This window comes from Poecilia reticulata, chromosome 12, assembly GCF_904066995.2.
Source record: "Poecilia reticulata chromosome 12, P_reticulata-male-v2, whole genome shotgun sequence".
NCBI lineage: Eukaryota > Metazoa > Chordata > Actinopteri > Cyprinodontiformes > Poeciliidae > Poecilia > Poecilia reticulata.
This window is the reverse complement of record NC_088841.1, coordinates 30,315,589-30,337,634: the sequence shown is the minus strand read 5'-3', so window position 1 is coordinate 30,337,634 and position 22,046 is coordinate 30,315,589. Positions and strand designations below refer to the sequence as shown.

At 39.7% G+C, this 22,046-nt stretch overlaps 1 long non-coding RNA gene across 1 annotated transcript; it reads left to right on the top strand.

The window, feature by feature from the left end:
• Positions 1–11,195: 11,195 nt before the first annotated feature.
• LOC145554340 (uncharacterized) lies at positions 11,196–12,810 on the top strand. The gene is made up of 3 exons (XR_014090331.1): positions 11,196–11,220; positions 11,898–12,179; positions 12,608–12,810. It is a non-coding gene; the product is annotated as an uncharacterized LOC145554340 (long non-coding RNA).
• The last annotated feature ends 9,236 nt before the right edge of the window (positions 12,811–22,046 follow it).

The following is a 22,046-nucleotide window of genomic DNA, read 5'->3' as shown; positions in this document are numbered from 1 at the left end:
AAATTTGTAACAATCTCAATTTAAATGTAAAAATACCTATTAACCTTTTAAAAATCCTATAACTCAATTATTTCAAAACAAGCAAAACACATTACAAATCATCACCCAAAAATGATAAAATGGAAAAATGACAGAGGTACACAAAACTTACCAAAGATGGACACTAATCACAAAATCAATACTGATCATAACAATTACAATCCTTCAACAGTGTAAAAAGCAACACCAAAAACAAAGCTGTCAAGGAAAAAGAAATTAGAACACATAAAAATCAATTACACATTTCCTTTTTTTACAGAATTCAATAATAGTCTTAGAGTCCGTGTCTTTCTTCTTTGTCTTTCCTCAAAAACAAAAGAAGTTCTTCGTCCAGAAATGATCTAAAAATACGCGCGAAAAAAGAAACGAAAGTTCATTGAGTTCGCAAGAAAAGACGAAAATACGCAAAAGAGAGGAGATGTGTTAACGGTGATGATCCTCTTGTAACTTGATCCTTCGTGTAACCTGATTTCCTCGTCGGGTCTAAACCTCAGGTTCCCACCTGAGTGTCCGTTGCTCACTGAAAATTGGATTTATTATGCCAATATATCAGTGAACTTAAGGAGAGGATGCAATCTCCTTTTTCAATTAAGGACACCGGAAACAGGATTATTGTGCCTGTCCGGGCCTTTCAAACCTTGAAGCCCTGGAGATAAAAGTGGTCGTGGCAGGAATCCCTGCTACACTCCTCGGTCCTGGGCAGTGCCTGCCGACGCTCCTCGTCTGACGTTGCAGCTCTTCTTGTACGTCTCGGAGTGCGTTGTGGCTCCTCAGCTGTTGTGCAGTGACTCCAATGGAACCAGGTGTCTCCTTTCCCTTGCAGACGGACAGCATGAGACGTCCTTTCCACGAGTTGGTATGGTCTGGTGAAGCGAGGTTCAGACCACTGTCTTTTGATGACCTTCAGCCACACCCAGTTGATTCCTGGGACCGGTCCTGAGCCTGGACGGTCCTATGACGTCTGGTATTTTGCAAACTCTGTTGCCAGAACCTGTGACTCACTAAAAACATAATTATGAAATAAATGTGCAGGTTCACCTGTCCATTCTGGAATCCGAGTGCAGGTGCTGGAAACATCCTTCTTGTGTGGAGCTCATATGGACCCTGTTGATTTGTTAATGGACATTCAAACAAACATCCAATAATAAGCGATGCATTTACCCAATTTAAATTTAGACTGTGCACAGTTTATAGCCAATTTTGTTTTATTTACTCTCTCAACCTTGCCTTGTGATTGGGGATAATATACTGTACCGAATAAATGGGTCAATCCGAGCATCTGTTCCACATTCTGCAGATCTTGATTCCTAAAAGGAGTACCATTTACTCACCTGATCTTTGTTAGAAATCCATAGCGTGGAATGTAATGATTGATCAAGCAGAATATGAAAGCTTTGCTGTCTTCTTTTGCGCTGGCCACGCCTCCAGGTATCTTGAGTATTACATCCAGAGGGATTAATACCTACCAGCATCAGCATATCTATCCTTTAACCCCGTCTTTGAGAAAAGATGCCACCTGTGCTCCAGGTTATCACCACTTGTGAAATCCTTTCATGCCAAGTCCATAGATGTCTTGAAGAACCTGGAGTCTCATATCAGGAGAAAGAATCACCTTACCATTCAGTCCTTGTCTGAGTCGGTCATTAACTGACTCCTTATTGCTGATCAGACAGCTCCAGTGGTGACACCCCCTTTTTGTGTTAAAATATCTTGTACAGATGATTCTATTCCACCTGCTTCAGTTCTAATACTTACCATTTAAAGGAATGACAAGAATCAAACAGCCTTCTTGGCTGTGTTTGTCAGTGGCAGCGCCTTCAGCCGTCACTCTTGTCCTGCTTTCTTCATGACCCCTGTTTTAATCACAATAACAAATTAACACAGGAATAATGCTTCTACCAATTTCTATTTCCGTTTCATATTTTATGCGTTTTTAAGAACCCTGCATTTGTTGTCTTCTATGTTTTTGACTAAAGTCCCAGTTAAACGTCGTTAAACTGAAGTCCTAAAAGGAGTGTGGGTTTTAATATTTGTATCTTTTTTTAAATCTCTCTATCTCACTGTTTACTCAATGTCACATGCTGTTTTATTTCAATTATGTAAAGCACTTTGAAATGCCCTGCTACTGAAATGTGCCACACAAACAAAATTCAATTTATGGATTGGTTCTGTTCCTGAAACTCACTACTTAAATCTTAAAGTAGTGCATATGCTGCTTTTATTTCATATTTACAACAGGAACCGTCTGTGTACAGACTTCTCAAATCTTTCACTTGTGGCACTCAGATGTGCTCTCCCCCTGTTTCTGAGGCAGAACTGTGTGCACTCAGTTCAGCCACAGAAACATCCAAACTAAATTGCAAATGGCAACAAGTTAGAGCCAATCGTTATCAGGATAATCTAGGAGCATAGTTCCTACCATTCCTAGTCATACAAAGAAAGTGCAGCATGTCCACCACAGTCATATCCCGGGGTGATTCAAACTCACAGCTCTGTGACTTGCAGACATCTAAATGATTTGAAACAACAAAAATGAAAATGAAAAAATAAAAAAATATCAAAACTAAAAGAAGCTCTGTTCCTGGAGACTGACAGCTCAGATGTACACAGTGTATAACACTCACTAACTGAATGTGATAACAAGTATGTGCAGCCTTTATCCAAGAACACAGTGTAAGTGCATTTAACAAAATATTATTCCTTTCTTTACTGAATAAAAGCTTGACCTCTAATAAGTAACACTCTGGCCAGCTTCTGTTTTCCCCTCCACTGCAGCAGACTTATGTAAACGACCAAAAGAGGAAGACCTAGTTAAAAATCAAAAGCAACAGGTGTGATGTCAGCGTGCCCCAAACCAGTGGGACATGTGGCCCAGAACACTATATTTCATATGTTTCATGGATGGGAGAAGAAAAAGCGAGGAGCAGGAATATACCGTCAGTCTAGAATCAACAGGGAGCATGAAATTACACCTCCCAATAACTAAGGCTATGAGCTAGAGTGCAGAGCCAAAAGATCATATGGCACTGCCACTTCTAGCGTGCTTTTGAGTCAAACTCATGCACCAGCAACAGTTATTTAGCCACAAAAATGCAAAAACATGTTCCAGGCACTACCTACTAAAGTTACATCAAACTACTCATGGAACCATTCTGTCCAATTAAATCATTAAAACAGGGTGGCATGGGAAAAGGTCAAAAATCAGCCCAGAGAACACAAGTGTTCGGATCTAGGGTTTCCAAAGTGAGAAGCAGGACCAAAGCTTGGTGTGTTCATTCGTGTCCAGCTGTCAGCCAGGTGCTCCACTGATAATTGCAGCAGCAAATGTCCATGTGTAAAATCATGCACAAGCGTGTGCAAAAATGTGGCGACAGGCAGAGTCCAGCGTACTGCAGAGAAAAGAACCACTGATTTTATTCAGTCAGAGAGGTCAGTGTTCAGTATGGAGTGTGCCACTCCTGCAACCACCACAAAATGGCAACAAATGTCCATCATTCTTCACGTCGATCAGGAGATCTGGCAGTGATCTCAGATCAAAAGGTCCTGTGTGTGTCAATATCGTCCAGCTTGTTTGCACTGTGCATCACATCATGGGACCGACGCAGGATCTGGTGCTTCTCATGGCAGTTATATGTCAGCCGTACTGCCTCCAACAGGAATATGAAGCTTGTGTGGGCATTGTCGAACCCAGTGGCCCTGTTCGCCACAATAAAAACACATGTCCCTGCAGTTCACACCTTGTTGACCCCTTCCCCTCACACCTGAGAAACCGGGTGCCCTTTTCCTTTTGCCACGCCAGCCTGGAGCTAAATTCTGCCAAGATGCAGCTGCAGACATGCGAGGGCCAGAATGTGTTGCTGGAGCAGGAACCCGACCCAAAACAGGTGGAAAATTTTCTGATAATGTATCAACTCCCACCTGCATTTTTTTTTCATGTTTCATCACTTTGTATCTAGCCTCCTTTATCTGAAGCTTAAGCAATTGTTTCTTTAACCGCTCCAGCTCATCAACCTGAGTCCTCTCCGCATCCTGAAACACATGCAAATGATGTAACAGATGTTTCTCCCACTCAGCATGATCACAACCTATCAGCTCCCGATTTTGGGTCATCTTTTCAGCTACAGAAGAAGGGACACCAGCTAGGATGGCCCGACGAAATTGTTCCCTCTGCTCTGAATGATTAGCCGGATGTAATCCCGTATGTTTAATCCAGATTTCAATACCCCTGTCCAAATAGAGTCTGGGACTATTAGTAAGGTCCCAAGTGAATTTTGGAATAAACAAAGGAGCCAAGAGGGGGAAAAGAATCCCTACATCTGAGCTCTGTTTATGGAGATGAACTGTTCCTTGCCAAAAAACCAAGCAACGAGCCCATTCGTGCCTGATCTGCTCTGCCTTCTCCAGGTTTTTAAAAGCGGCACCCTTAGTGAATAAACCAGCTTCACAAAGATCTGACCGGCTGCAGTCTCATCTGCAACTGCCCGTTTCAAAGCCTGACTTAAAATTAGACCCAAAGGCATTTCGGTATTTAAAAGTTTATGCTGTTGTAATACTTCCCGTTTCAAATCGTCTGCCATCACTTTAACTGTGTTCCACCCCAATTGTTCCAAAACGCTAAGTAAACCTGTGATCTGTTCATTCAAAGATTTCCACGGACCTGAACAGAAACTCAGAATCTTATCATTTAACAAATCAATATCCATATTTAACTTAACACAAGATCCGCAGCGCAAAACACGAATTCAAATTCACACAAACAGCAGTTTTCAAACGCAGCGTCCCACTCACACTGATTCGCTCACACAGCGCCACAGACACACAGAGCTCTTTACATTCAAACAGCACAGATACAGAGAAAAACAGAGAACAAGAGAGACAGGCTCAGGTAACAGGAAAAAAGAAGAAGAGGAACACATTTAGGAGCCGGCTAAAATATAGTTCTACTGCAACGCAAGAAATTCCCAACAACTTATACATTTTCAACAATTTCTCAATTTTCAGAGTCGGGTCAAAACTCAATTTCAATATGTTCTTCCATCAATCCGCCCAGCTACATAATTTACGAAGAGCCAGCGAAGAAGGCGACATAATGCCCTATTTTCCAATTAAAATGTCTAAAAGTCCTTAAAATCGCATAAAGCGACAGACTCGGCCAATTTAACCCTCAAAATTATCAGTCCTTCAGGAACGAGCAATTCCCTGGCCGAATCAAGCCAATTCTACAACTAGAACACACAAAATTAAATCCAATTAAATTTGTTAGTTTACAGGCACAGTAACATTCCTGCAGGCCACAAATTAAAGCCTAGCTTGAGACAGAGACTGCGCGAGGTACTCTGTTTGGGCCCGCCACCAGCCCCCTGTAGTGTGTATTCATTCATTAACATTAAACTATGTTTGCTCTTTTTGGGGGGAATTTTCTATGACATTGCAGAGAATTCCATAATTCTGCGGCGTCGCACAGCAAAGGGAAGTCGGAAGTGTCAAACGAAGCGGCGCCGCCCGCAAACTTAACACAGTCTTACCAGACCGCAGCGTCAGACCCAGACGAATTAAAAAGTCCCCACAGGCGCACGTCCGAAACTTCGGAACCGGTACGAGCCCCCAAATGTTAAGGAAGAATTTTATATTACTGGTAAATTTAGCAAAACTCTGGCTCTGATACTTCCTTTTGATCCCGGGTTTTCTCGCGTGGCCACGTGCTGGGACAAAAACACAACAATGCGTGTTGACATCACAGAATTACAGGATTTAATCCAATCAGAAGTAAATAAGATAATAAGTAAATAAGATAGTACAGGAAACTAAAGAAAGACAGATACAAACATTGTTACCTGAGACAAGAAGACAAAGAAATATCAAGGACGTCCTTGGAGAAAGAGCTGGTGCAGAAGTAAAATAAATCAGCTTTTTTTCTGAATTGTTTCCCTTGTGCACAAACTTTTATACCTGTAGGTGTGTTTACCTCTTTAATGTATTCAAATAAGGCGTATCTCTACTTGACCAATTGGAAGGCATCTCTGGCCCTTTTAAATTTAGAAAAAGTCCCGCAGTTTGGTCGCAAGATCAAACACCTTTTGTTAAATAAGGTAGAAGCAGACTCTCCGAATTCATGGTGGTTTATGGCTTTCACAAATCAGTGTGAAAAGCTAGAACTTCCTACTGATTGTTTCCCAACAGACAAAGAGCAGATCAGAAGATCTTGGCAAACAATCTGCTTTAACTACAGTAAAATATATCAATAGGTCAGAATATGTTATAAATTTTAAAACTATAATTATGGTATTTCAATCAAGTCATGATAAATTCTAAAACTAACTTATTTTAAATTTATTTTCTTAACACTATCCGGCCTCCTGTGGCTCTACAGCCATCTGGGCAAAGAGAAACAGATGCAGGAACCTCACAGGTAGCTGTGAAATTCTGGTTTCTCTTCTGCTCTGCCAGGAACAAACCTTTAATACTGTATTTTTAATTCAATGAAAAGTTCTCCAAAAACCCAATTTGTTCTTCTGCACTCAGCATCTCCAAAGTTTAGTCCTGATATCAAACCAAAAGCAATAGATAATATCAACAGAAAATAATGAAGTACAATTCCTGTTTCTAATTAGGAATTAGAAACAAATAAGAATTAAGACATTCATTCACCATAAACCTAAGTATTTTCTAATACTAAACAAAACATTTTCATGTGACTCTAATATAGTCAGAAATAATACAATTTCAAATACATTCATCATTAACTAAATTAATTCTAAAACAAGATAATAGAATTTTAGTCAAAACATGTTATTAATAACTAAGAAAACATCTTACAAATTAAATGTTAGTGATTTAAAACATTTTATGTTATATTCAGTTTTTGCACCATGTCAGATGTTAGTTTTGGAAGACTTCTTATCCTGGTTACGTGAACCGACCAAAGTTCCCTTTCTCAGAGTAATTCAAGTGATACTGTCCTCCACTTTCCTGCATATGTTAATTTATGACCTCCTGTCTTTAATGATAAGACCCCAGGGGTCTGAGCCGAAACTCTCCTGCAGATCTCTATTCAATACTTACCCAGCAATAGTATTTGTTTCAAATCACTAACAGAAACCTGTTCAAAATTAAGAAATTGGTTCTAAAAGGTTTAAACTGTGTTAAAACACTCAAAATAATAATTTTTCTCAACAATATCAAGTCTTTTCAAGTAAACAGCTTCAAATCGAGTCAAGTCCCAAGTCAATGGCATGAAAAGTCAAAGTCAAGTCCGAGTCTTTGAACTTTTTTTCAAGTCAAGTCTCAAGTCGTGATTTTAACGACTTGAGTCCAAGTCATGTGACTCGAGTCCAAGTCATGTGACTCGAGTCCAAGTCATGTGACTCGATTCCCCACCTTTGAATATTGCAATACTTTTCTATAACAAAATAGACCTGCAGAAAGAAATTACTAATAAAATATCTCACATAGGCATAGTGTTATGCTCTATATGGAGATCTTCGTTAGCTTTGATTGTACATGTCACATTTTTTGTAATTTATCATTGTTTATTAAATTCTGAAAGCAGTTTGTTAATATTCTGTCCTGCAATAGGGTTAGATGGAGCCTTTTTTGTTGTTGAGCACCTGCCTCTTTAGTGGTCTCTGCACGGGCCTGGTACCATGACATGCGTTGTTTTGTGTTATCTGTTCAAAGGGAATTGTTATTAATATTATTATTATTATTATTATTATTATTATAGACGTTACTATTTCTCCCCTACTGTGTAATCAATTAAACTGTACGGTCAGTTAAATTTAAGTCATTAGAGCTTAAAGTATATTTGTTCATTATAACATGTCCATGTTAAATTATTTAACATAATTAATCCTCTCTTAATTATTGACTCAAATAAATTAGTGCCCTTGAAATGTAGCTACATTTGAGAAATGTTCTTTTATGTACATCTGTTTTCTCTAAATTAATTGGTGAATTGTTTAATTTGGCAATTTGATACTGTCACAGTTGGTGAGAGTTGATACTATTTACTGAAGTGAAAGCTATGTGGTTGTTTGATAACAACAGAAGGACACAAGAATATGATTGTACTAATGATTTCATCATTTCAAGGATTTTTAATAAAGAGACAGAGTTTGGGGAAGAAGACGGCGGTCGTTCTTTTTTTTTTCCACTGACACTGTTCATCGTTACAGGCTCTCCACCAAGATCAAAGGGGAAGCAGAAACACAGCAGAAGAAGAAAAAACAAAACATCATTTGTTACAATGTGAGCTGAGACGTGTAACATCAGTAACTTCAGTGTTACACCTCTGAAATATGTTTTGCAGTTTCTCTTATTGTGATACAGTAAATGGTTCACTTGAACATTTAATTTCCTGATAGAATAATAAATCTACGAACTAAATGTACTTACAGGAGAATTTGATTCCTTGTGTTTTACTTTGAAAGAATCTAAAGGAAGTACTATTCCCATATCAGCTCTAGCTTCACTATGGTTGTATTTACACATGGAGTCCACTAGGGGGCAGAAGGCTGCGTTAGCAGTTAGCTAGTTACTGGTCCAGAAGTTACTGGATGATAAAAAGTATTTCCTCCTTTCTGGGTCTTTTTCTTCTGCCCAGATAATTTATTTATATCTCAATAAATCCAGTGGACATGCAGAGGAGATAATAATGTTCCTGTAAAGGTGATCACAGTCAAAATACGTTTTACACCAAGATTGAATCTGCAGGGAAAGAAAACTAAACAAACTGACGGCTTTAAAACTTTTACACAGTAATATTTCATTTTTAGATGAAATTCTTCATTTTAATTTTTTACCCTTAATTTTTCTACTATCAGAAGCAGTATGTTAGAAAATGCAGCAAACAAAGGCATTTCTACGTTAAATTTAAATATTGTAGAGTTAAATGTGAGGCCGACTGTGTGACAGATGAACCTCGACCCAAACTGAAGAATGAGGAAACATTCCTGCACATCAGAGACACAAACTCATAAACATCTTCCAGTAAATGCCTACTGCACGTTAGAACTTGGTGCAACGTGACCCCTCCAGGCTAAAAGAGCTCAAAGCTTAAATAACATTATGTTCAGGAATGAAAGAGGTTCACATGAGAATCAGCATGGAAAGTTTCCTTCATATCAAGATTAAATAAATTAATAAAATCTGTATCTGATAATATGAACATATCAGAGTCGTGTCAACATGTGGAGAAAATTCAACATTTCAAGGTTCTTGGCTCGTTGGCTCAGATCAGAATAAGCAGAAACTATTATTAGTTTTATTGCTCTTGTGTTTCTGAGCAGAAACTTGTTGGTTGTTAATGTTCTTAATAGATAAAATTGAAAATCTCCATTAATTTAATAAAATATTGATTCAAAATACTAAATATATTTAAAACATAAAGAACATTTAAACCAAAATGTGAATTTATTGTTTTTAAACATTTATTTCCTGGTATCAATGATCAGACAGGATTCCTGTCATTTCAACAGGTGAACACACCTCTGCTGTCAGAGGGGGCGGAGCCTGAGGTGGGTCCGGTTCAGGTTCTGGAGAATCGGGTACAGTTCTCCAGTTCGCTCCGACTCAGTTTGTGTGAACAGAAGGAGAATCTAAGGTGAGTTTTAACTCCACTTTCTACTGGTTTCCAGTCCTGACTGGGTTTTCTCTCTTTGAGCTGCTGGACAGAACCAGAACTGGGCCTGGTTCTGGTTCTGGTTCAGAGCTGCAGCACCTGATTTCAACCAGGATCTCTGATTTTCTCTTGAGTTTTCATCTGTAACCCAGACAACCAGCTGAGTTTGCTCCCAGTTTCATAGTGGAGTCAAACTGGTACCAGTAGGTTCTGAGTGTTTGTGGTCCGGCTGAGATATCTGGGTTCTGGTTGGTGGAGGGAAATATTTCAATATGAAGTCAATAATTTATTGATCAGAGAGGATTTATCTGGGCTTTTATCAGTAGATTGAATCAGTCTGTGGTGACAGAGGACAGCTGACCACATTTCAATCAATTATTGATCAATAATCAGTGATTATGGTGACATAACAACACAGCGCCCCTAGATTATTTAAAATCATCCACAGCTGTTATTTAGACCTGAACAGAGTTAAAACATCAAAACCGGTAAAAACTATTGGACCCGATTTACACACCCAGCAGGAAGTCGGCCATTTTGGATCAAATGTTTTGTTTTATTTTTTATTTCTTTATATTTTTGACATTTTGACCTTACAAATAAAAAGTTAACTAAAACTCTGAGATTTGGTTGTGAAAGCTCAGATGTTTAAGTTTCTTTAATACCAAGAAAACTTTCCTCCACTCCGACCGTCGCTCCATTTCTGAGTTTTTAAAATAATTTAGCAAATATTTGCGTAATTATTGGTTCAATTACAGTAATAGTTTACTCTTAATAGTAACTCTGTTTACATGTTTTATATTTTAATCACTGAAATCTTTCACTGATATTTCCAGCCTTCATTTTCTCCTTTAGTCTGAACTTGTTTTAATCAAACAAATCAAAGTTCCTTGTGAAGTAAATAAATCTACTTGTTGTTATCTTTATTTTGGTTCAGTGCTAAATGTCTGTGTTTATGTAATATAAATGAACTGAGAGTCTCTTCAGCTTGAGAGTCACTGCAGCTTTTCCCCTTTGGGATGGTGGCAGGATTTTGACCTTTGACCCAAATGGCTGCAGTGAGTATTTTAGTTTCCAAGTAAAACTGTAGCAAATGTGTTAAGTTGTTGTTTAGCCAAATGGGAACCGAAGTTGGGCTTTTCAAGCCAGAATAGCAGAAAACTAGAGGAGCTTTCTGCAGCTGATGCTGCCACCTGGTGGCAGGAGCCACACATTACAGTCAGATGGCAAAAAGCAAGAGGTGAAGATGTTTACATCTCAACCTGAAGGAAATCAGACGAACAGTCAGGAACGTCATTTCTTGTAAAGAAAGATGTGATAAATGTATTTTTATACCACAGATGTTTTTTAATAGTTTGCTCTGATATTGTAGCTTTCATGATTACATAATTATGTTTTTCTTCAGGGGTCTGTGCTCATGTGTTTTAAATAAGTACTTTTAGGGTATTTATAGTTCCCATTCCAACTGCATAAAATAAACTATTCATGAAATAAAGTCTGAAACATAACAAATCTTCATGTTTTCCAGGTAAAAGATGCAGAGAAACAGGAAGAGGATTTCGGTAAGTGATCAGAAGCAGAAATGAAGAATCTTAAAGGAACAAACTGACCAATCACAGCCTGTGTTGCTGCCATGTGATGAAGCTCAGCCTCAGTGTCTTTATTGTTTTCATGCTTCCTGTTCAGTGAAGCTCTGGTGAAACTAAAAGGAACCAAATTGAAGAACAGGCCAGCAGCTCTGATACTTCAGGAATATTTACTATATACACTGATTAACTTACCCAGTAATCACATCATTTATTAATAATGTATCTCAGACATTCTGTATCTTTTATTCCATCACTTGGTGTCAGATATGCTTAAGTTTAGAGATGGAGATGAAGAAAGAAAAGTGATGAAAATGTTAATCAGTCAATATTTTCATCACAATATTCACCAATAATATCATAATTTCCTTTTTTCCTAAAATAGTGCAGCTCCGTATTGAGAAGGTGTTTCTTTTATTGTTCTTCCTGCATTGAGGAAAGAAAGTGATGAACCAGAAGCTTCATTTGGTCTCATGTAGACAAAATCGGTGGTCGTCACTCAGATATGAGGCAGAACACAACAACAGGTTTAGACCTTAGGAGCTGATCAACAGACTCTGAATCTTTGGATGGAGCAGCATGAATAGTTGATCATCACGTTTTTCTCTCAGACATCAGTTTGAATTAATTATGTTTCTGATTTCTGCCTGCAGAGAAAATACTTTTCAAGGTTCGCATTGAGTTTGTGAAAAGAGTTTCTGAGGAAATCCTGAATCAGCTCCTTGATGGCCTTGAGGCAGATGGCATCTTTAAATGTTCAGAGAAAGAAGAAATTCTTCAAAAGAACCAAACCAGAGCACACAAGGCCCAGGACACCATCGATGCAGTGAGGATGAAAGGACAGAGGGCCAGTAGATTGATGATCAAACGTCTTCTCAACATAGATCCTACCCTGTCCAACCAGCTGAGTTTGTCCTCTGACTCCTCTGATTTAGGTTAGTCCCTTCACCAATCATGACTGCGTGGAAGTGAACTCATCCAACAGTGACTAATTATAACAAAATAAATGGAGCATCATGGTTGCACTCCACCTGCTGGGCTGTAGGTCAGAAACTATAGAAAAGTTTTCCTGTAGATTGGCAGGAGGTGACTCTTAGTGTGAAAACACATTGAATGTTCAGCATGATGTTTGTAGTCCAGTCAATTTATTAACAAGCAAAGCGGCACCATAAATCTCCATGACTTGAATGTTTTATGATTTGAATGTTTCATGTTTCTTCTGAATGAAATCTTCCTCATGGTCTATAATTTGAATGAGTTCTTTCTTTAAACATCCTGATATAGAAACAATCAAATTAAAATTCAATCAATTGAGTCTTAATTTTTCAAGTGTTTCATCTTGTGTTTTTATCTCTTTGTTCAGATTTTGATGATCGATGTCAACATGACCTCAAAGAGTCTCTTCTGGACACGTTCCAATCTATCTGTGAAGGCATTGCAATACGTGGAGAGAAAACCTCTCTGAATGATATTTACACAGAGCTCTACATCTTAGAAGGAGGAACTGCAGGGGTCAACCAGGAACATGAGGTCAGACAGATTGAAACAGCATCCAGTAATCAAGGAACAAAATAACCTGGAAGACTTCTTTAACCCAACCCTGGTAGTAAGCAACGGATCAGAACAGTGCTGACCATGGGAGTAGCTGGCATTGGAAAAACACTGTTAACACAGAAGTTCACTCTGGACTGGGCTGAAGGCAGAACCAACCAGAACATCGACTTCATATTTCCATTCACTTTCAGAGAGCTGAATAACTTGAGAGAAGAAACTTTCAGCTTGGTGGAACTGATTCATCACTTCTTTGATCAAATTAAGACACAGAAATCCGCAGCTTTAAAAGTTTCAGGTTCTGTTCATCTTGATGGTCTGGATGAAAGTCGATTTCCTCTGGACTTCAAGAAGAATCCAGTCCTGACTAACCCTTCAAAGTCACCTCACTGGATGTTCTGCTGACAAACCTCATCACAGGAAAACTGTTTCCCTCTGCTCTCCTCTGGATAACCACATGACCTGCAGCAGCCAGTTTGATCCAGATAAATCCATTGACAGGGCCATAGAGGTCAGAGGGTTCACTGACCCCCAGAAGGAGGAGTACATCAGGAAGAGATTCAGAGATGAAGAGGAGAAGGCCAGCAGGGTCATCTCCCACATCCAGAATCAAAAGTCTCCACATCATGTGCTACATCCCAGTTTTCTGCTGGATCACTGCTAAAGTTCTGGAGGAAATGATGAAGACCAGAGAGGGAGGAGAGCTGCCCAAGACCCTGACTGAGATGTATATAGTGTTCCTGCTGCTTCTGTTCACAATCAAGGAGGAAAGTATAAAGAAGGAGCTGAGAAGCTCTAGAGAACAAGAAGCTGATTGAGTCTCTAGGTAGTCTGGCTTTAGATCAGCTGCTGGAGGGAAATTTGATCTTCTATGACAAAGACCTCAACGGTGCGGCATCAACATCAAAGATGCTGCGTTGTTCTCAGGAGTTTTCACTCAGATGTTTAAAAGGAAAGAGGAACGCGCAACATCTCCGTCTACTCCTTTGTTCATCTGAGCATCCGGGAGTTTCTGGCTGCCATCTACATGCTCCACTGCTTCACCAGCAGGAGGTCAGAGGTGATCAAGACGTTCCTGGGAGAATACAAAGAAACATCTCTAGATCAGGAGATCCAACGGCTGCTGGATTCAGGGAAGGAGCTCTCAGTGACTGACTGTTCAGCTCTGGCCTTCATGCTGCAGATGTCAGAGGTTCTGGATGAGTTGGACCTGGAGAAGTACAAGACATCAGATGGTGGACGACTGAGACTGGCTCCAGCTGTGAGAACTGCAGAAGGCTCGGTGAGTCCAGATGTTTCATTGTGTGAATGCTGCCACAGCACTATTATCCTCCTGTTTCTTCTTCTTTCTTCAAGTTGGTTCTGGAAGTTTTTGACCTTTAACCACTTCCTTCATCCTCTGGATGATTTCAGCCATTCAAACATCTAAACATTCAGTTCATCCAGGACAGCTGCAGCCTCTTGTTTTTAGACATTTTGATCTTTTTAAATATTAACTTTTATCAGTTTTCAGGTTGAAATGAATAGAAAACCCTGAACTCTAGAAAATGTTTGTTTTCTCTAAGATCCAATCAGCCAGAGAGACGTTTTAAACTTTAATCTCCTCTTCACTCATTGAGCTGCTGCTCCATAATTCCCCTTTAGGATCTTTGACTGTTTTTATAATATAATTGTTTAGATTTGATGGAATTTGGACCATTAAAATAAACCATTGCATTATTATAAACTTTGTGAACAGTGTGATCTTCTTCATCCGTCATCATCCTCACCTTTCCTCCTCCTACTAGTTTCCTCTGAGTTTGTAACTGAGACCAAAATATGGTGATTGTTGTCTGGTTCCAGAAAAAGTCCTGATTTTGTCAGATCTCGCACACGCCCGGCTACGCCAACCTCATCTCAAGCGGCCAGAGCATCCGGCGGCACGCGACGGCGCATGGCAGGCCTAGGAGAGGCGGCGGCGGCCGGAGGTTGTCTGATCGGACGTCTGATCGGACGGCCGAGCGGAGCGAAGCTGCAGCAGGAGGATTTTTTCTGCGGATGAGCCAGACAGGAAGTGACGGAGGAATCCCTCCGGCGGCTTCGCTCCGAACTAATGACTCGAAACACTCACCGAGAGACGACCGCCGCTACCGGGGGTCAGAGGTCACCCGCGTGACTCACAATGTCGTTTAACTCAGGATTATTTTTAATAGAGTCTTATTTTTAGCAAGATGGCTGCCAGCGACTGACGGAAGCAGTTAGCGTTAGCGGCGTAGCCTAGCATCCACTGAACGCTTGGAGGAGACCAGCAGCTGCGTGTTCTGCTGGTCTGTCCGTTGAGCCCAAACCGGTCCTTCACCTGAACCTGCAGCATAAATCTGATCTTATTACGTTTTATTCTAGTGGAGGTGGGAATAAACTACTGTGAGGCGTTTGGTAAAAGTTTTCTGTCATGTAAAAAAGTGAATGAGCTGAACCAGTTTGTAATCATCTGGAGGAACTTCGTCCTCCTGAAGTGACTTTAACCCGTTTCTCTGATGTCCTTCTTACCTCATGTTTTACAGCTTTTTGTGAAATTCTTCAGGATTTTATAAATGAACTCTGATGCTTCTCTTAGTCTTTAATTTTTAACGTTTCTTAACTTTATCACGTTGTTGTTGGAGAAATGTGGTTCTGTCTCTGTGTCTCATGTCTACTTGGCTGAGATGTTTCTGTTTCCAGGTTTGTCCTCAGATTCTGGACATTTTAATCAACGGACGTTTCAGGTTCCGACTCTGGATCCTCCTCATGATGATGGAGGCGTGAACGGAGGGCTGACCTGCTAACGGCTCCTTTATGTGATGCAGTTTCTCCTGTGGTTGTTAACAAAGCCAGCAGACATTTAGCAACCTGAGTCCGATTCATTGGATCAGGAAGTTGCTGAAGGTTTACGGTTCAAATTACCCTAAAATGGAAAAAAAAGGTCTGGACACTTATTATTTACTGTAATCTGATTCATTAAGGTTTACATTGTGCAGCTGACTGTATATTCTGGGTGTATTTGAAATTTATTGTAAAGGAATTCATGAGAAGAATTAGTTGTGTCCCCTATGGAGCTCCGTAGATTATTTTTAAATAAAATACAGAAATTCTTTAATAATTGTCAATAATTAATCAAGTATTATTAGGTTTTAATTTATTGCTTAACTTTTGATGGCTTCATTAGAAGGTGACATTTTGTTGATAACTTAAAAAACAATACTTTAGCTGAACCAGCACTAAGGTAAAGTGCCACGTTGTTTTCCTCAGTATATTCTGTTATGAATTCAACCTGCAGAGGGCAATAGAGAGCAGTGGTCAGTGTTTTGGAGGTTAATAAGTGCAGAGTAAAGAATAAAACTTATTTTCACGCATCATCTTGGTTTCTGCACCGCTAACTCTCTCTGTTAGACATCAGTGTTTTTTTGTTAAATCTATCATAGATGATGCATTCAAATATGTTTTTATCATGTTTCCTAATGACATCATTAAGATTACCAACAGTTAACGATAAGTCTGAACCGGAGTGATGGGCGCCATCTTGGGAAAACAAAGGCAGGTAACCAGGACAAACTTAACCTCCTAATATTCCAACAGTTTCTTTATCCAGTGAAACCATAAATCAGTTCTGATACGTTGGTTGTAGAAATGATGAATTGCTGTAAATAAATTCAAAAGAGTGAACATTTCCATTCTGCTTTTACGTCTACTAGTCATTTTGTGATGAAGTTTTGCTTCTTTTACTTGAGTAAAGTTTCTGGATACTTTACCTACTCAGTAACTTCACTGAACGATGAGCTTTTTAACCAAAAATGTACAGTTTGTTAATTTCATCAGTTTCATATCTCTGCCTAAAAACTGATTTGGAAAACTTTCTTTTACCTGATTTTGTTATTTTGTAGTTTATTTTAAAATGAATTATTTTCAGTTTGATCTAATAAACCAAAACTTCATCATAAGTTTAAATGTGGGTAATTTTAAAGATTAAACGGTTGATGTTTTAATCAACTAGTATTGGTTGGTTTTATGATTTATTGGTCAAACTTAATTAGACATTTTACAGTTTTACAGTTAAAAGCAATTAATAAAATTGTATTTCTTCTTCTCTGGTTTTATTTAGTAAATGTGAACTTTAAAATACTCCAGCTGAAAACTGGAGTATTTCTGTTTCCAGTTCAGATTGGAAAATTTCAGGGCATTGATTAAATTTAAATCAAAACATTTCTCATTCTGATCCAGTTGTTGTGAAACAGGACAAACTTTCCTCTCACCAAACATCATTTTCACCTCCAGAGTCTGAAACTGACAGAAAACAGCAACAGAAGGAACTGAACATGAAATGTGTTCATTTGAGTTTCATAGATGTGGAGCCCTGGAAGAGTTTTATGAGAGGAAAAATTTTTTCACTTAAGCAGGAACAAAGTCATGAATCAGAACAGCTGTAGTGTTTTAATAAAACTGCGATTAAGATTAAATCCTCTAGAGGGCGCCACATCTCCACTCTGACTGATTCAAAGGAACCTGGAAAAACAGGAGTTCAGAGAGAAACTCACTGAGGAGTAAACACCCTGAGGATGAACTCTGACACCTTCTTTCGTCTCCGACTGAAATCAAACTAACAGTGAACAAGGAGAACAGAGAGAGAACTGAGCAACTAGACGCTGAAACACAGACTGCTGCAGGAGGAAAAACAAGCAAATCAAAGTAAGTTCAGAACGTTTCTACAGGAGAGAAACTGACTTCCTGGTTTGACTTTCTGTCTGCTGTGGTTTCAGCTTCACTCTGAGACAAAATGGCTTCCAGATCAGACGATGATCTCTGCTGTCCGGTCTGTCTGGAAATATTTAAGGATCCGGTTCTTCTGTCATGTAGCCACAGCTTCTGTAAGGATGTCTGCAGAAATACTGGAGAGAGAAACCGGAAGAGTGTCCAGTTTGTAAAGGAGATCTTCTAAAGATCTCCCTTACTATCTGGCTCTGAAGAATCTGTGTGAGTCTTTCTTACAGCAGAGAAACCAAAAAGCTTCAGAGGATCTCTGCTCTCTGCACTCTGAGAAACTCAAACTCTTCTGTCTGGACCATCAGCAGCCAGTTTGTGTCGTCTGCAGAGATTCAGAAAAACACACCAACCACAGATTCAGACCCATCGATGAAGCTGCTCAGCAACACAAGAAGAAGCTTCAGGAAACTCTGGAGCCTTTAAAGAAGAAGCTGGAGCTCAGGAAGAAAGTTCAGGAGGAGTTTGATCAGACAGCAGAACACCTGAAGGTCCAGGCCCGACACACAGAGAGGCAGATTAGGGAGCAGTTTAAGCAGCTTCATCAGTTTCTAGCAGAGGAAGAGGAGGCCAGGCTGGCTGCACTGAGGGAGGAAGAGGAGCAGAAGAGAGGGATGATGAAGGAGAAGATGGAGGCTCTGAGCAGAGAGATAGCAGCTCTTTCAGACACAGTCAGAGCCACAGAGGAGGAGCTGAGAGCTGCAGACGTCTCATTCCTGCACAACTACAAGGCTGCAGTGGAAAGAGTCCAGCGCTGCCCCCTGCTGGAGGATCCACAGCTGCCCTCAGGAGCTCTGATAGACCAGGCCAAACATCTGGGCAACCTGGCCTTCAACATCTGGAGCAACATGGAGACCATGGTGACCTACACTCCTCTGGTTCTGGACCCAAACACGGCTGGTCCAGAACTCCATCTGTCTGAAGATCTGACCAATGGGGGAGGAGGGAACAGCAGCTTCCTGATAATCCAGAGAGATTTGATTTTACTGTGGTTCTGTTCTGAGTTCTGAGGGTTTTAACTCAGGGAACCACAGCTGGGATGTTGATGTTGGAGACAGTGAAGACTGGATACTGGTGTGTTAGAAGAGTCTGTTCAGAGGAAGGAAGCATAAAGTCTGTATGTTGTATATTGTTCTTTCAGGTCAATACTCAGCATTTCTCCTCCAGCTCCTTCCACTCGTCTCTCAGTCCAGAAGAATCTCCAGAGGATCAGAGTGAATCTGGACTGGGACAGAGGAAAACTGTCCTTCTCTGATCTGGACTAACACACACATACACACCTTCACACACACCTTCACTCACAAGATGGTTCCATACTTACACTGTAAAACATTAAAGATCGTACCGATGGATCTCAGTGATGAAGCAGCAGCTCTGATGATCTCAGCATGAAGAACAAAGTCCAGATAAAAACTTATTGATCAGATTGAAACTGTGAGTTTTAAAGAGGAAACTGGAGATGATCTGATCATCTGGAGATGATCTGATCATCTTCTTCATCTCTGATCAGATTCAGATTCATCTCCAGGCTGCTGGAAGCAGCAGGGCAGCGTTAATCTTTCTCATCTGACTCTTTAGTCTGAGTTCAGCTCTGATTCTAAAATCACTCAGAGTGAGAGGTCTTGTTTTTTTGTTCATCTCTTGGTAATTATTTCTGTTTTTCAGGAACTGATGTTTAAAAATTTGTATTTTATTGAACATGTGAGCAAAAATGATCCCAAAATGTGTTTATTTTACAAACTAATAATTATTTTGCTGACTAAATCTATTTAGCTCCAAACTGAATATTTAGTTTTCTTTTGTCTTATTTTGTATTTTATGTTACACTTATGGATAATTGTCATTTTAGTCATTAAAATACCTCTCATAAGTTTATATTTTGTTCTGTCTGATGATGTAATTTTTAAATATTAATGATCTTCTGATCAGGACTTGAGTCTCTTTTTTTACCAAATAGATTTTTACTCTTTCTTGAATAATTTGGATTGAAACTTTTTACTTTTGTTTAAATGTTTCACTCTAACTGAAGTACAACTTTTGGCCATGAGTAACTATAATAACTGCTTAGGTTAATTTTAAAAACTGCTAATTTAGATCTTGATCCAAGTTTGAAACAAGAATTTGAAGTAAAATAAACAGTAAATTGACTTTAATTTTCAAGTTAAACCACATTTAAGTGTTTTACAGTGTAGTTGGTTTTATGGCTGGTTTGATGTTTTATTGATCAAATTAATGAGACATTTTACATGTAATTCAGTTTTTTAAATAGTTAATATTAATGACAAAGTTGTAAAACAACGGGGCAAATGAAACCAGCTTTACGTCACATTGCTGTTTCAGACAATACCAATGCCCGCTAGCATCACAGCTAACATAATCATTTAGTAATACATTACGTGGGAGGTTCTGGGCTTTAATATCAACATTTGCTTTTATAAAAGTACTTTAAAAATACTCGGATATAAAGACTGCAAATCAATTTAATTCAAAAACAAGAGCGATCCAGAGAAGTCCTGTCAATTTTCACTTCCATGCTAGCTTGTTTGATATCTTGCTGACTAGAAAGATCCAAGCTGGCAAACTATTGCTTAATAAAATGTATAAATCCTGAATCACTAATAGATAAACTACAGAAATTAAGACTAAATTATAAAAGATATAACACTGTTCTGTTCACATACTAGTTTGTTACATAAGTGATTTTTAAAACTTGAGGGCAGAAGGAATTGATGTTTGAACTGAAATAATATAAATCTGCTTCTGGTTTGTTCATTTGAGGGAAATTCAAATAATTATAAAAATAAATATATTCCTTGAGAGAACAAATCAGCTTCCAGTTCAAACCGAATACTTTAAACTGTCATTTTAAAATGTGTAGAAAACAGTTATTAAATAGTAGCTTCAGAAATGTTAATATTTCAACTGTCCTGCAACTCTCCTGTTCTTCAGGAATCCTCCTGGATCATCTCGTTTTTGTCTCAGATTTTGCCCTTCGTCGCCCCTCATTGGCCGACAATTGTATGCGTTTTTCTTAGACTGGTTAATTGTGATCTGTCTGTATTATGCTGCTGTCATTTTCTGTCTCTTAGTATTTGAACTGTTTTTGTTTTCTCCGTTTTTTTCTCTCCATAGATTTTACACCTGGTCTGGCATTCTGATTGGCTGTGGTTTCTTCCTGGAGGAGGGCATTGGCTGACGTGGAAAGTTCATGAACATGGAAAGTCTCCTGATCAGTCGACCTGTTGTGTCTCTGCTCTGTCGTCTCTCTGCTCCAGTTGCTCTGCTTCCTTTTTCTTTCCCCGATGCTGGCCTGTTCAAAGTGGTTTGTAGTCAGTCAGGGGGCGCTTTGGTCAGAGAAGGCGCTCCATGATCGCTTTCTTCTCCGTCTTCTGCACGGTCTCTGTCCCCCTGTTGTTCCTGCTCTTCTTCCGAGTCGCTGACATTGCTGTACTGTGGCTGTCGAAGGGGTTCACCCCAGGGGGCGTTCAGCGGCTGAATCTTGGCTGGTCTCATGGATCCATTTCCCACATCGGCCTGTGGTTCCTTCTTCAGTCTGTCCACATCATGGTTTCTCTGTTCCTTGTTCTCCGATTCAATCGTGAGCTTCTTGACGTACTCTGCAGCCCGGCTCTCCGGCCCGACTGACGACGCTCTCAACCTCACTTTTGCCGGCCTTGTGCCTTTGGCGGTAGCAGTCGGATTGTTGCCTGGGGGGTCACTCCCTTGGGTCCCCAGTGTCAAGTTTTCTGGTCTGCCCAAGCCTCCTCAGCTTCTGCCCAAACTTGAAAGGCTTGCTCCCATCAAAGAGACGCCGGAACAACTCATCTCAGTGACATGTTTTTTATTTCTCTTCTCTTTTGTCTTTAGATCACATACAGGACACCATGATTTTATATTAAGTGGTCACAGTAGACAGAGTCACCAAGCAGGTTGAAAACCTACAAACAAATGACAAAATTAATTACAATTCCAATCTACTTTTTTAAGTTGATGAACAAACAAACTTTCCTCAACACGTTCGATTAATTTTCTGAAAGCAAGTTCAATGATTTAATATACAACTCATACCAGTGGTGTCTCTGCAGGAGCTTGAAGCTGAGTTCTTTGTTTGAAGGGTACATACTGAACACAGGTGTGCCCGTTACTTTATAAGCTCCTGAAGGCCTGAATGAGAGAGATGGTGCGCTTGATTTTCTGTGAGGCATGTGCCAGTTGGGTGGAGATGGTAATGCACTCAAATACATCAATCGCTGTTTTAACTTAACACCCAGGGGGTAATTGTTGGTTTCTGGAGGTAAGCGTTCGGCGCGGTACTGTTTCTCTATTTCAGCTGCCATCCACACACCTTGCTCGGTCTGGAGTTGGTGCAGGCGGGGGTCAATCGGAACTAAGATCACTGCACCATAGGTCAGGTTATAGCCGTTCACCATGACCACGTCTCCCTCAGTTGCGGCACTGCCCGAGGTTTTCAGTAGGTG